Source organism: Canis lupus, chromosome 22 (assembly GCF_003254725.2).
Source record: "Canis lupus dingo isolate Sandy chromosome 22, ASM325472v2, whole genome shotgun sequence".
Classification (NCBI taxonomy): Eukaryota; Metazoa; Chordata; class Mammalia; order Carnivora; family Canidae; genus Canis; species Canis lupus.
In genome coordinates, this window is record NC_064264.1 from 60,910,570 (window position 1) to 60,923,411 (window position 12,842).

Here is a 12,842-nt window from a genome sequence, read left to right on the forward strand (position 1 = left end):
GTTGTTTCCCACCAGGTCAGCTTCACTGCAGAACCTCGGCACAGCATGCCTCGTGCCTCATCAGTTGAGGAAACCACACGGTCTCCCGGAAGCTGAAATGACAGCACTCTAACAACAAATAGGCGAAGTGTAACCTTCAAACAACTCTGAGAATCAGTATTTTGTACAAAATACATTTGATCCCTACCCACTTCAATTAGCACAAGATACATTATTTTTTCCCCAAGTCTTAGGAAAATCCCTCTTTTACACACACACGTAGCCCCCGATACAGCCAGGCTGGGTGTCTGACCAGAGGCACAACCGTATCACCACGGCCCATCTGCAGCGTCTGCTTCGGCTTCCATTAATTTCAAGCTCTAATGAACAGAAGAGCTCTACAGTGTGTAAACATCAATGTTTTAAGTTTTCCCAGTTTAAAATCAGCCACATTGATGAAAACACATACAGGTAACTAAGAATAGAGTTAATCATCAGTTCCCAAAGCAGCTGTAAGAAGCCTGTTATGACTAATTGTAATAATATGAATAACAGAAATATCTGTATACACTAGACAGAAATAAAATGGAAAAATAGGGCAGAGGCTGTGGGAGGTAGTAAATAGCAAGACTGCCAAGTAACTGTACTATATATAGTATGTAAGGAAACAAAATAGCGCTCTGTACTTCCAGATATGGGATGGTTAGGTTCAGATTTATCTAAGGTAACCTGATGAAAAGGACACCAGAAATGAAAGTGACTCACTGGCCTTCGTAAATCAACACACTCTAATCTGCTAGATGTTAATGCTCTACACAAACACTGCACAAAATAACATAAGGAGGAGAGTTTCACTTGAGACGATTTATACTCAATCATGTTCAGAAAAGGACAGGACAGTCAGTACATAAAACCCCACAGAGTAAACTCCAGCTTACAGAAATATGTGAATGGAGTACAGCACGCTGACGGAGAGACTGAGCAGGAAGAAGCTGGAAAGTTGGGGGTGACACCCAGACACACACACCACACGTAAGAGCCGAATGGGGGCTAAAAATTAGGCTCTTAGCTTCCCTGGTGCCAAACCAAAGATGAAAACAGAATTAGTCAGGAAAATCTGCTTCATAAGATTTAAAAACCTACCAGTGGCCCAGAAGTGGCACAGCTCCTCCTACTGAAACCCGAAGGAGTGGCCCCTGTGGCCACTCATAGAAGGACATTGCCCTGTGCCCTTCCTGATCTTAGAAACAGACTAGCCCCTCCCACAATGCCCACAGCCAATGGCAGAGTAAGCTTCCAAAGGTGCTTCTTACAGCATCCCTCACTGCTGATGCCAAAATAGCAGAGTGCAATTCAGCGAACATAATACAGTTCAAACACACCGCTCCCCAGGTATGGTCTAGGCAATCCAGGGTCCTGAGACCTCTCAGGGGTTCCACCGTGACAGAACTATTTTCACAACAATCCCATTATCTGCCACTCTCAAGCTCACTGGAATGCAGCAGAGGCCACGTGACTTGTGATCCTTGCAAAAATGTAACACAAATATGCAATAGGCTGATTATTGTTATTTTTAAGTATACAAATATTTTTAAACTTTTCATTTTATTTTTTTTTTAAGATTTTATTTATCCATGAGAGACAGAGAGAGACAAAGAGGCAGAGACACAGGCAGAGGGAGAAGCAGGCTCCATGCAGGGAGCCTGATGTGGCACTTGATATCAGGACTCCAGGATCACGCCCTGGGCTGAAGGCTGGCGTTTAACCGCTGAGCCACCCAGGGATCCCCCTTCGCTGTAACTTCTAATATGGTAAATCCGGATGGCTACCATTCACATAAACAAAACCTCTTTGGGGCTCCAGTAATTTTTTAAAGTGCATACCAAACCCAGTTCTATTAAGTGTCAGAACTGCTGATGTAGACACAGGGCACTGACCTTTTGGCTACTCGGAACAATGACTGCTGATCATTTGGGATCTTGTGTCCCTTCTAGAAACTGGTGAAAATCACGGATCCTTTCTTAGGCAAAACATGTGTTTTTTGCATACGATTTGGGGGTCTTCACACAGATTATTGAAGCCTATCTATTGGTTCCTCAGAGATGAAGGGAAGGTGAAGCTCAGGTTATAAGGCCCAGAATGGTAGATGAGGGGCCACTGGTCTCTGCTGCAGCTACTCAGTTCTGTAATGTGTAAATGACAGATGGGCTGTGTACCAATAAAACTTTATTTTACACACATAGAGATTGAGCCTGCAGGCTGTAGTTTCTAATTCTGATCTAGACTATAGGGAGATATAGACAATATATATTCAGTACCCTATTTCCTGAAACTGAGCCACTGAAAAGAACTAGACAAAGAGCTCAGTTATACTTTCTGGTAAGATCAAATTAACTAAATTAGAACAGATCCCATATGTTTTGACAATTAGCTGACAAAAGGGAAGCAGCATCTTTAATGAAGGTGATGGCTTCCCCACGGGAGGGTGGGTAAAGCCAACGGCTCCCTCAGCAACTAAAGGGGAGATACATGTCCAAAACCCACCCGGCGTATCACTAGCAATGCTCATGACATCTGTATGATGAAAACTGCCATCAGTGCTCAATTTAAAATTCTGTCATGGTTGTAAAATAAAATTTGGTGTACATACACAATACACACTGAAATTCAGCCATAAAAAGGAACAAAGTACTGAAAAATGATACAATGTAGATGAAGCTTGAAAACGTTATACCAAGTGAAGGAAGTCAGACATGAAAAACTAGATGTCACATGATTCCGTTTATATGAAATGATAGGCAAATGCATAGACAGAAGGCAGACCAGTGGCTGCCATGGACTGGGGGGCGTGGGAAATGGGCAGTGACTGCTTAATGGGCATGGGCTTTCTTTGAGGATCTTGAGATGGTTTGGAACTAGACAGAGGTAGTGGAAGCATAACATTGTGAATGTCTTCAACACCACTAAGTCATACACTTTAAAATAGCTGATTTTGGGATTCCTGGGTGGCGCAGCGGTTTGGCGCCTGCCTTTGGCCCAGGGCGGAATCCTGGAGACCCAGGATCGAATCCCACGTCGGGCTCCTGGTACATGGAGCCTACTTCTCCTTCTGCCTATGTCTCTGCCTCTCTCTCTCTCTCTCTCTCTCTCTCTGTGACTATCATAAATAAAATAATTAAAATAGCTGATTTAAAAAAATAAAATAAAATAAAATAAAATAGCTGATTTTATATTATGTGGATTATGCTTCAAAAAAATTCCAGTATCATACTCTTAAAACCTCTAAGACTAATCAACACAATAGCATACTGTTAGTCAACTGAATTATTATTTTTTTAAAATTTTTATTTATTTATTCATGAGAGACACAGAGAGAGGCAGAGACATATAGGCAGAGGGAAAAGCAGGCTCCCTGCAGGGAGCCCGAAGTAGGACTCGATCCCAGGACCCCAAGATCACGACCTGAGCTGAAGGCAGACACTCAATCACTGAGCCACCCAGGCGCCCCAGTAACTAAATTCTTTTACCAGCATCACATGCTGATGAATTCACGCCAGGTAAACGTTCTCTGGTCTTGAGGTGAATTCCTGATAATCACTTCTTGAAGCTTCTCCTAACACATGACAAAATATCAACAGGGTAAAGAAGAATACTCTCTGAAAACTCTAGAAAGAGGTCTAAGTGTGTATGGAGCAAGCCAGGCAAAGGGGCTTGACCTGTTACTACGCAGTTACGCAGTGGGCAGCAGGACAGATGGAGAAACTGACAGTCCCTCCTCCATCTATTCCCGGTGCCTCATGGGTCACCAGGTGCTCCTTCCACAAGGGTAGGTAGCGGCAGCTGTGGGTCTAGGCTTGGCCAACAACATTCCCTGGCCAGAATGAAAAGGAAGGGGATTCTCAACAAACAAGCAACATTCGATGTTACCCCTTACTGTTTCTCCAGAAAGTAACCATGATTGAAACAATGGTCACTGGCTAAGTGTAAACACCACGTGTGCTTCGTGTCCAAAATGTACTGAGAGACTCAAGCTGTGATCTGTAGAAAAAGGAATTGGCGGGCAGCCCCAGTGGCCCAGCGGTTTAGTGCTGCCTTCAACCCGAGGTGTGATCCTGGAGACCTGGGATCGAGTCCCATGTCAGGCTCCCTGCATGGAGCCTGCTTCTCCCTCTGCCCCTCTCTCTCTCTCTCTCTCTCTCTCTCTCTGTCATGAATAAATAAATAAAATCTTTAAAAGAAAGAAAGAAAAAGGAATTGGCACGAAGCTTTCTACAACAAAATGTCTCATAACTAAAACATCCCAGGGGACAGAAGCAAGCTCTGGATTCACTTAGACGGGCTACATCCACGTAACATTAATGAAAGCCCAAAAACAGGCAGGACCAGGGTCTCTCCTTCAAGCTTTGATGGCCCTCACTACAGCTTATGCATCGAAGAAATTAACAGCAGCTTTTTCTTTTTTTTGGAGGGGAGGCATATTCAATGGTCTAACTTTGTTAAAATATACAAAATTCTTGAAGTAAAAATATGGACAATCTCAAATAAAATCTCTAATCTATAGGAAAAGTCTAAAACATATCCAACTGTGACTTTGAAAAAAATTGCTCACTGCTAGTCTGGGCACCAAGACTACCCAGATATAAAATGAAAAAAAAAAAAGTTATTCTTTTTTTATTTTTAAAGATTTTTAAAAATTTATGGGGGGGGTAGTGAGCACAAGCAGTGGGTAGGGGCAGAGGCAGAGGGAGGAGCAGACCCCTGCTGAGCAGGGAGCAAGAGCCAGGCTTGACCTCAGGACCCAAGTCCTAGGACCCTGAGATCATGACCTGAGCTGGAGGCAGACGCTTAACCCACTAAGCCCCCAGGGAGCTCCCAAAAGGTTATTCTTGCAATGCCCTTCCACAGACACAACAAAACATTTGGTTAGCGGTAGCCACGGCAAACATTTGGATCAAATTAATTCCATTAACTTTGTCACTGATTTTGTGTGTGCCTCAGTGTACAGCAGGCAGGGGTGGAGTTCTATTCAAGCATCCCCTTAAGCGCTCTTGGCTCTTCAGCCTCTGCACTCGCTGCACACAGCCTTGTCCATGGTCCCCTTCCCCCCCTCCCTCCACCAGGCCCTGTGGTGGACTCATCCTCCTGCCTAGGCAGGGCAGCTGCTCCATGAGGGCCAGGTAGAGCCTTCTGGCTGCAGTGATGACCTGATGACCGTGCGCCCTCTGGGTTTCTAGGTCCGCTGTCCTTAGTCTTCTTGGTTCTGGGGCCAGCCCCTGCGTCTCCTTCTCTAGGCTCCTTTCCCCCTGAAGTCCCACCCTCAGGCCTCCCAGACCACTTCCCTCCTGTCTGAAGCCCTGTCACTTGCCCCTCACGACCACCAGGACAAACATGAGCCTGTTCTTCCTGGGCCCTAGAAGCCGCCTCCCGCCTGGCGGCGCTCCCCTCCGCAGGCTCCTATGAGGTCACTGTCCTCTGCCAGCCTGCACAGGAGCAGGGTGCACGTTCCAGTTCCTGGGACCCGCCCTCTAGGGCGCACCTGGACAACTCCGCGCAAGCAGTCCCACCCTTGGAATTGCTCTGCCCCAGCACTGGGCACCGCTGCCCGGCGCACCCCACAGATTCCTGGGCCTCTGCAGCCCCGAGCGCTGACCACAGCCCGAAGGTGCAGTGCAGGGTCGCCCGGTGCAGGGTCGCCCGGTGCAGGCCGCAGCAGCAGCGCCCTGAATGCTGAGCCCACAGCTGCGCAGCTCGCGGGCCCAGGGAGTCCTGGGGAGCACCGACCCGCACGCCTCCACCGCATTTCCAGCGGCCCCTCTCCTGCGCTGCAGCGCGTCTCCAACCAACCACGAGGTCCCTCCGCGCTCTGCAGGGCGGCTCGGGCGGGGCTCGGCTGGGGGCTCGGCTGGGGGCTCGGCTGGGGGCTCGGGCGGGGCGCGGACACCCGAACCGTCCCGTGCCCGCCTGCCCCGACCCTCCCGCGTCCACCCCCACCTCGTCCTCCACCTGCCGCAGGACCGTCGCTGCTACCGGGTGTCCGAGGCCGCGAGCGCGCCCGACCACACGCGCCGTCGCAGCGCCTCCCCCGGGCCGCGGGCCACCCGGCAGCAGCCCCCCTGCGCGCCTCCCCTGAGCGCCCTCAGGCCCGCCCGCAGCCCGCCCCGCCCCGCCCCCCGTGGCCCTCGCGCCCCGCGCTCCCCCAGCCCCGACCCGGCCCCGGCCCGCCCTCGCCCCGGCGCGCAGAAGGGGCCCGGCGGGGGCCACGCCGTCCACCACCTACCATCCTCCCCGGCGCTTTCCCGGCTTCTCGCCGGCTCCGCGTCCGCGCAGGCGCCCCAGCCCGCAGCCCGCCCCGCCCCGCCCCCCGCGGCGGCGCCCGGACACCCACTCAGAGCGAGGGGGCGGGACGCTCAGGTCAGGCTCGGCCTCCCAGCTCCCGACGTGCACCGCGCCCCCGGGGCCGCCGGGACCCAGGCCCGCCGCCTCCTACAATTCCCGACGTGCACCGCGCCGCCCGGGGCCGCCGGCACCCAGGCCCGCCGCCTCCTACAGCTCCCGACGTGCACCGCGCCCCCGGGGCCGCCGGGACCCAGGCCCACCGCCTCCTACAGCTCCCGACGTGCACCGCGCCCCCGGGGCCGCCGGGACCCAGGCCCACCGCCTCCTACAGCTCCCGACGTGCACCGCGCCCCCGGGGCCGCCGGGACCCAGACCCACTGCCTCCTACAATTCCCGACGTGCACCGCGCCACCCGGGGCCGCCGGGACCCAGGCCCGCCGCCTCCTACAGCTCCCGACGTGCACCGCGCAGCCCGGGGCCGCCAGCACCCAGGCCCGGCCCCTGAGGGGACGCCGCTCCCTCGGGGCGCGTCCGCGCAGACCGCGTTCGGGAGAGGGCGACCGAGGGCCGCGGCCGGGGCCCTCTCCACGCCCGAGCGCGTCCCCGTCCCCGCCCCCGTCCCCGCCCCGGGGCGGGCCTGTCGGTGCTAGAGGGATGCGAGTGAGGCGCGACCCTGCCGGCCGCTCGGCTCCCGGCGCCGCAGACCCGGACCGAGCGCGCACGTCCGCCGGCCGCGTGCAGGTGAGCGCTGCTGGGGGTCGGCGCGGGGCGGGCGTCCCGGGCGTCCAGGCTCCACCCCGCGGCGCGCGCAGGCCCGCCCCCGCCCCCCTGCCGGTGCCTGCTGCGGGGCTGCGCGGCGCGAGGGGCGGTGTGACCCTCCCTGCTCCTGGGCGCCCCGGGCTGCGGCGGCGGCAGCGGCGGCGGCAGCGGCGCGACGGCCCTCGGCGGCGTCCCTGAGGGGACCGGGCGCCGACGGAGGCGGGGATTAGCCCCGAGCTTGCGACGGCTGCGGGTGTCGGGCCGGTCCCTCGGCGGGCCCCGCTGCCGCGCCTCCTGGGTCCTCCTCAGAACGCCGCCGGGCCCGAGGTTCGTGTTTCCAGACGCGCCGGCACCCGGGGGTGGAGGGCAGCGCGGCCCCTTCCCGGACGTCCTCCCGGTCACCCTTTGGATCGCGCGGCCTTACGGGCTCTGAGGTCTGTCTTAGGCGGCGGCGATTTCTTAAAGAGGGACCTCGGGGACCTCGGTCGTTGGATCCCTTGGAACGTGTGGGGCTTTGTAGGTCGGTGACAGGAAGTGTCGGAAACGCCGCGTAGCCCCTCAGAATCGTCCTTCGTTGTCTTTTTTTTTTTTTTTTCTTGTCTCTCTTTCCTGATTCATGGCCTGATTATTTTACGAATTAGATATGAATCCGGGAGTTGGATTCGTAAGGTCGTAAGTACTTTGTCTTTTAAGAATCATATTTTTGTCATTCAGTTTGTTCCTATTTAAAATTCTCGGGACCCCTGGGTGGCGCAGCGGTTCGGCGCCTGCCTTAGGCCCAGGGCGTGACCCTGGAGACCCGGGATCGAGTCGCACGTCGGGCTCCCTGCGTGGAGCCTGCTTCTCCCTCTGCCTGTGTCTCTGCCTCTCTGTGACTATCATAAATAAATAAGAATTAAAAAAAAAAAGAATCTCTCTTTAAAAAAATAAAAATAAAAAAAAATAAAATTCTCCACAAATTACACTGTGGCAGGTTATTTTCACTGGGGAGTTAGCTCCCTAAGACCTTTCCCTGAGCCCTGCTTTGTTTCCTGTTCATTTCCTGAAGTGTGGCTGGTATCACAGAGAAACCCTAACTTTAAACTATTTCCTACACAGAGAAACCCTAACTTTAAACTATTTCCTACAAGTGGTCTTTATATTTTCCTTTTTCAGAAGAAGCTGAATAACCGGTATTGGACTTACTAGCTTTGTTCCTGCCACACCCACGCCACTTGCTCTGGCATCCCCCCCGCACACAGCGCCAGGTGCTGCATGTGATACCAGGTCAGTACTCCCCACACCTAGGGCCAGCCCTGCTTCGGCTGAGGGGGTGGGGCTGGGGTCCCCCCGGAGAGTTGTGTTGGAGCCTGGTGGGGTTGGCCTCTGCCGCACAGACTGGCTGCACTGCGAGTGTGGTGAACAAACTAGACTCTTTTTCAGTGGTTTGATCAGGAAAATTAGAGAAAGTGGATCTGGAAGGTCCAGAGGAGGAGAGATGATGGAGCATCCTGGGGCTACACATAGGCAGAACGCTGGGAGGCGGAGCTGTGAGGTTTTCGGATTTTAGCCCATTATAGAAAATGGAAAAGAATAGAGGAGCTGCTGCTCCCCAGTCTTCCCCTCCCCATCTGCCTCCCCAGCCCCATTCCATGAAGGGACTTGAGCAACCCCAGGGCTCTAGGGCACTCTCTCATGCCAGATGTCTAAGGAAATAGTCCCTTTACAGGTCCTGCAGTCCTACAGAGCTCAGAGTTAGAGGCATGTGTGAGAAACCTGAACCTGGGTGACTGCTCTGAAAAAGGCTGGTTTTAGACTACATCATTGTGTTTTGCTCTTGAGCTTTCTATGCAATAAATGATGTGATGTTTCTGCATTGCTAAAGATTTTGGACAAAATAAGAGTAATGTGATTTTTGTATGACAGTGTATTAAAGGTATTCGAAGTTGTTTTGTTTTTTATTTTTTTGGTTTTGTTTTTAAGATTTGTTTTTTTATTTGAAAGAGAGAGTGGGTGTGAGCCAGGGAGGGACAGAAGGAGAGTGAGAGAGAATCTGAAGCCAACTCCTCCCTGAGTATGGAGCCTGACAACAGGCTCAGTCCCATCACTCATGACATCACCCATGACCTAAGCCAAAACCAAGAGTTGGATGCTCAACTGACTGAATCACCCAGTTGCCCCTAAAAGTATTGGGAGATTATTTGTTTTGTTTTGTTTTTTTATTTTTTGAGTGGGCTTAATGGTGAACCCATTTGCCTTTTTATTCTAAATTGCTTAAGACATTTATTTAATATTTTTGTTCTTGATCAAATAATCTCATCAGTTTGTTTTTTTCATCAATTTTAAGGTAAGTTTTGGGAATCCTGTTCTGCATTTATCAAGCAAGCAAAACCCATTAGAGATTTGGCAAACCTGTGAAGATATAGTTTAAATAATGTTGAAATATATGTAAATAGAAACCTTTGGGGTGGGTTGTATTCAGAGTACTGATTCTGCTGTTGCTTTAAACGAAAAGTAACTTTGTGTTTTACTACAGCAGTGACATCTTTAAAACCTTTAGTTCTGGTTTAGGGCATTTCCTAGGTTAAAATATAAAAAAACATAATCGGCGTGTTTTCCTTGTTCTGTAATGTAAATGGTGATCATTACACATTATAAGGGTTTAGTGGAAAACAGCATTTATATTGAATTTTTAAAACTTTATTTCAAGATGATTATAGATTCAAGTAGTTAAAAGAACTAATATAAGGAAATCCTGTAAATCCTTCACCCAGATTTCCCCAATGATAGCTCCTGACAAAACATCTGGTATAAGCAGAAGACTGCATTTGTCTGATACACCCACCTCACCCAGGCTTAATCCTCATGCACGCATGTGTGTGTGTGTCACGTGTGCGTTCCTGTGGCCACCTGTGTGGCCAGGACACAGACCATTTCCCTCCACGGGGTCCCTCCTCCTGCTCCCCTGGCCTCCCACAGCCCCATCTGCTCCCCTCTCCACAGTTTGTCATTTAACAACGCTGTGGAAAAGGAGTTGTAGAGCCCCTGTGATAGGCTGTCTTTGCACAGCCTCGCGATCCTTGAGGCTGTATCAGTGAATCAAGATACAGAAATTCTAGGGTTGCCTGGATGGCTCAGTCATTTAAGTGTTTGACTTCAGCTGGGGTCATGATCTCAGGGTCCTGGGATCAAGTCCCCGTGGGGCTCCCTGCTCAGTGGGGAGTCTGTTCCTCCCTCTCTCTCTGCGCCTCCCGCCTCCCCATGCTCATGCTCACTCTTTCTTTCAAATAAATAAATACAATCTTCGGGCAGCCCTGGTGGCTCAGTGGGTTTAGCATCACCTCCAGCTCAGGGCGTGATCCCGGAGACCCGGTATCGAGTCCCACATCAGGCTCCCTGCATGGAGCCTGCTTCTCCCTCTGCCTGTGTCTCTGCCTCTCTCTGTATGTGTGTCTCTATGAATAAATAAATAAAATGTTAAATAAACAAATAAATAAATACGATCTTAAAAAAAGATGCAGGGCAGCCCGGGTGGCTCAGCGGTTTGGCACCACCTTAGGCCCAGGGTGTGATCCTGGAGACCCAGGATCGAGTCCTGCATCGGGCTCCCTGCATGGAGCCTGCTTCTCTCTCTGCCTGTGTCTCTGCCTCTCTCTCTCTCTCTCTCTCTCTCTCTCTCTCCCTCCCTTTCTGTCTCTCTGTGTGTCTCTCATGAATAAGTAAATAAAATCTTAAAAAAAAAAAAGATGCAGAAATTCTAGGAATTCATCATAAAATTTACAGGATTTCCTTATATTAGTTCTTTTAATCACAATAAATCCAAAGTGTCTTTTTATAATTGAAGATAGTAACAGAACAATGGAGGTAAAAATGCTTAATATCTCTTGAAGACAATGCTACAATTTAGTAGTGCATAGGATTTGGTAGTTAAGTTTGAAGGTAAGATGAAATTGAATTTATAAAAAAGGAGTGGTTCATATTTTCAGTCTATAATTTCAGTTTCATATTCATGATATAAGCTTGTTTTAGTGGAAAGACTAGTATTACCACAACCAAAATTCTCAATGATTTCCCATAAAATGTAATAGTCCCTCGTTTTGAGGGGTAGAGTTTTAACTATTTAATTTCAGGAACATGTTTAGGGAAGGAACCAGAGATGAATAGAAGGGTGTTGTTCACAAACTGTGTGGCAGGTTATTTGTCTGAAGTTTGAAATCCATAAAAGAATCCCTGTTTGAGATCTTTTAAGGAAAATGGGAAACCTTGACAAAGCTTCGGAAATTTCTATCTTGATTCTGGAAAATACTAAAAAAGCTTGCACTTCTGAAGTAGTGATTGAATTCTTTCTGTCCCCTGCAACACTAGAAGCTTAGCAATAAAATGAGTCATTAAGTGAGAGATTAACTAAATTGCTAGGCATTACTATCATTAGGTAACCACTTATTTATTTTTAAGGTGTTAACATTTACTTAAAGTTACATTAAAACTAACATGAAGTTGGGTAGTTTAGGCAGTATATTCTCATGTTGAAAAGAAATGAACTGTTGTAGTACATAATGTCAGCAGCCCAAGGATTCAAAAATGTTTTGAAATTGAGCAGTTTCCTGACTTTCTAACCAGAATATTGAGCCAGAAGATAATATTTTCCTGGTGATTTTTGATAGGCAGGTGTCCCTCTTGTCCTGTATTTCAGCATCTACTGAAGGGCATACTTCAGCCCTTGGACTGCTAGCCTTGGCAGAGTTCTTGTGTTGGTTTTTCAGAAGCTCTGTTTCGTCTCAACTCTCTATTGGCTGTCATTTCTTGGTCTGGTCAGAATTTTTTTTCTAGAAATGTCACAATCTTACTTTTTTTTTTTTTTTTTAAAGATTTTATTTATTCATGAGAGAGAGAGAGAGAGAGGCAGAGACCCAGGCAGAGGGAAAAGCAGACTCCATGCAAGGAGCCTGACGGACCTGATCCTGAGTCTCCAGGATCACACCCTGGGCTGAAGGCGGTGCTAAACCGCTGAGCCACCCAGGCTGCCCAACACTCTTACTTTTGTCGCATCTGATCTGTTTTGCCTGGGAAACCAGATTAAACTTGTGAGAATTGGGATTGCTAGTGAAACTGAGGTATAGATGTGTGTTTGAGTAAATAGAACCCCAGGAATGGGAAATTACTGGTACATTTGGCATAATTCATGGGGATGCTGCTGCTAATGATTAGTCTGTTTGTTTATTTATTTATTTATTTATTTAAGATTATTTGTTTGAGAGAGAGAGCACATGATCAGGGGAGAGGCAGAGGGAGCAGCAGATTCCCCCCGAGCAAGTTGAACACAGGGCTGGTTCCCGGAGCCCCGGGTCCATGACCAGAGCCAAAGGTAGACACCCAACCAACTGAGCCACCCAGGTGCCCCAGTTAATTTATATCAATATTTTGTTTTCGTTAAAGTACAAGTTTTTGTAAGTGGCAAGTTTGTTTTGTTTTCTTTTGTGACACAACTACTTATGCCCAGTGATTGGGTTGCCACGTCTTCAGTGGTTATTTTTTAGGGCGTAGCTTGCTTGGCCTATCTTGGCATTTGTTACTTTTTCCATCTTTGTTCTCTGTTTTCCTACCTCTGAGGTGATTCCTTCTCAGTGACCTTGCTGACACAGTGTTTCCCTGCTCCTTGATCACTCTTTCTGGAGGGAGGACAGAGCCCTGCCCTCCTAGTATAATCTGGACACCACAGCTGTAGCACCCACTGCTGCCTGCACCACAGCCTTCAATGCAACCTTCAGCCTGTCATGCTCAGGGTCCTA

General features: G+C 49.7%; 1 protein-coding gene across 13 annotated transcripts in view; it reads left to right on the plus strand.

The window, feature by feature from the left end:
* Positions 1–6,860: 6,860 nt before the first annotated feature.
* TMCO3 (transmembrane and coiled-coil domains 3) overlaps positions 6,861–12,842 on the plus strand; it is a 47,965-nt gene continuing 41,983 nt past the window's right edge. For 2 of the 13 annotated variants that reach the window (XM_049099185.1, XM_025440993.3), the window contains exons 1-2: positions 6,899–7,056; positions 8,230–8,340. The gene's annotated coding sequence lies outside the window, so the exon portion shown is untranslated. Of the gene's footprint in view, positions 7,057–7,254; positions 7,509–7,727; positions 7,747–8,229; positions 8,341–12,842 lie in introns of those variants that run through there. The other 11 variants (XM_049099182.1, XM_049099179.1, XM_049099183.1 and 8 more) reach the window with 9 other exon arrangements.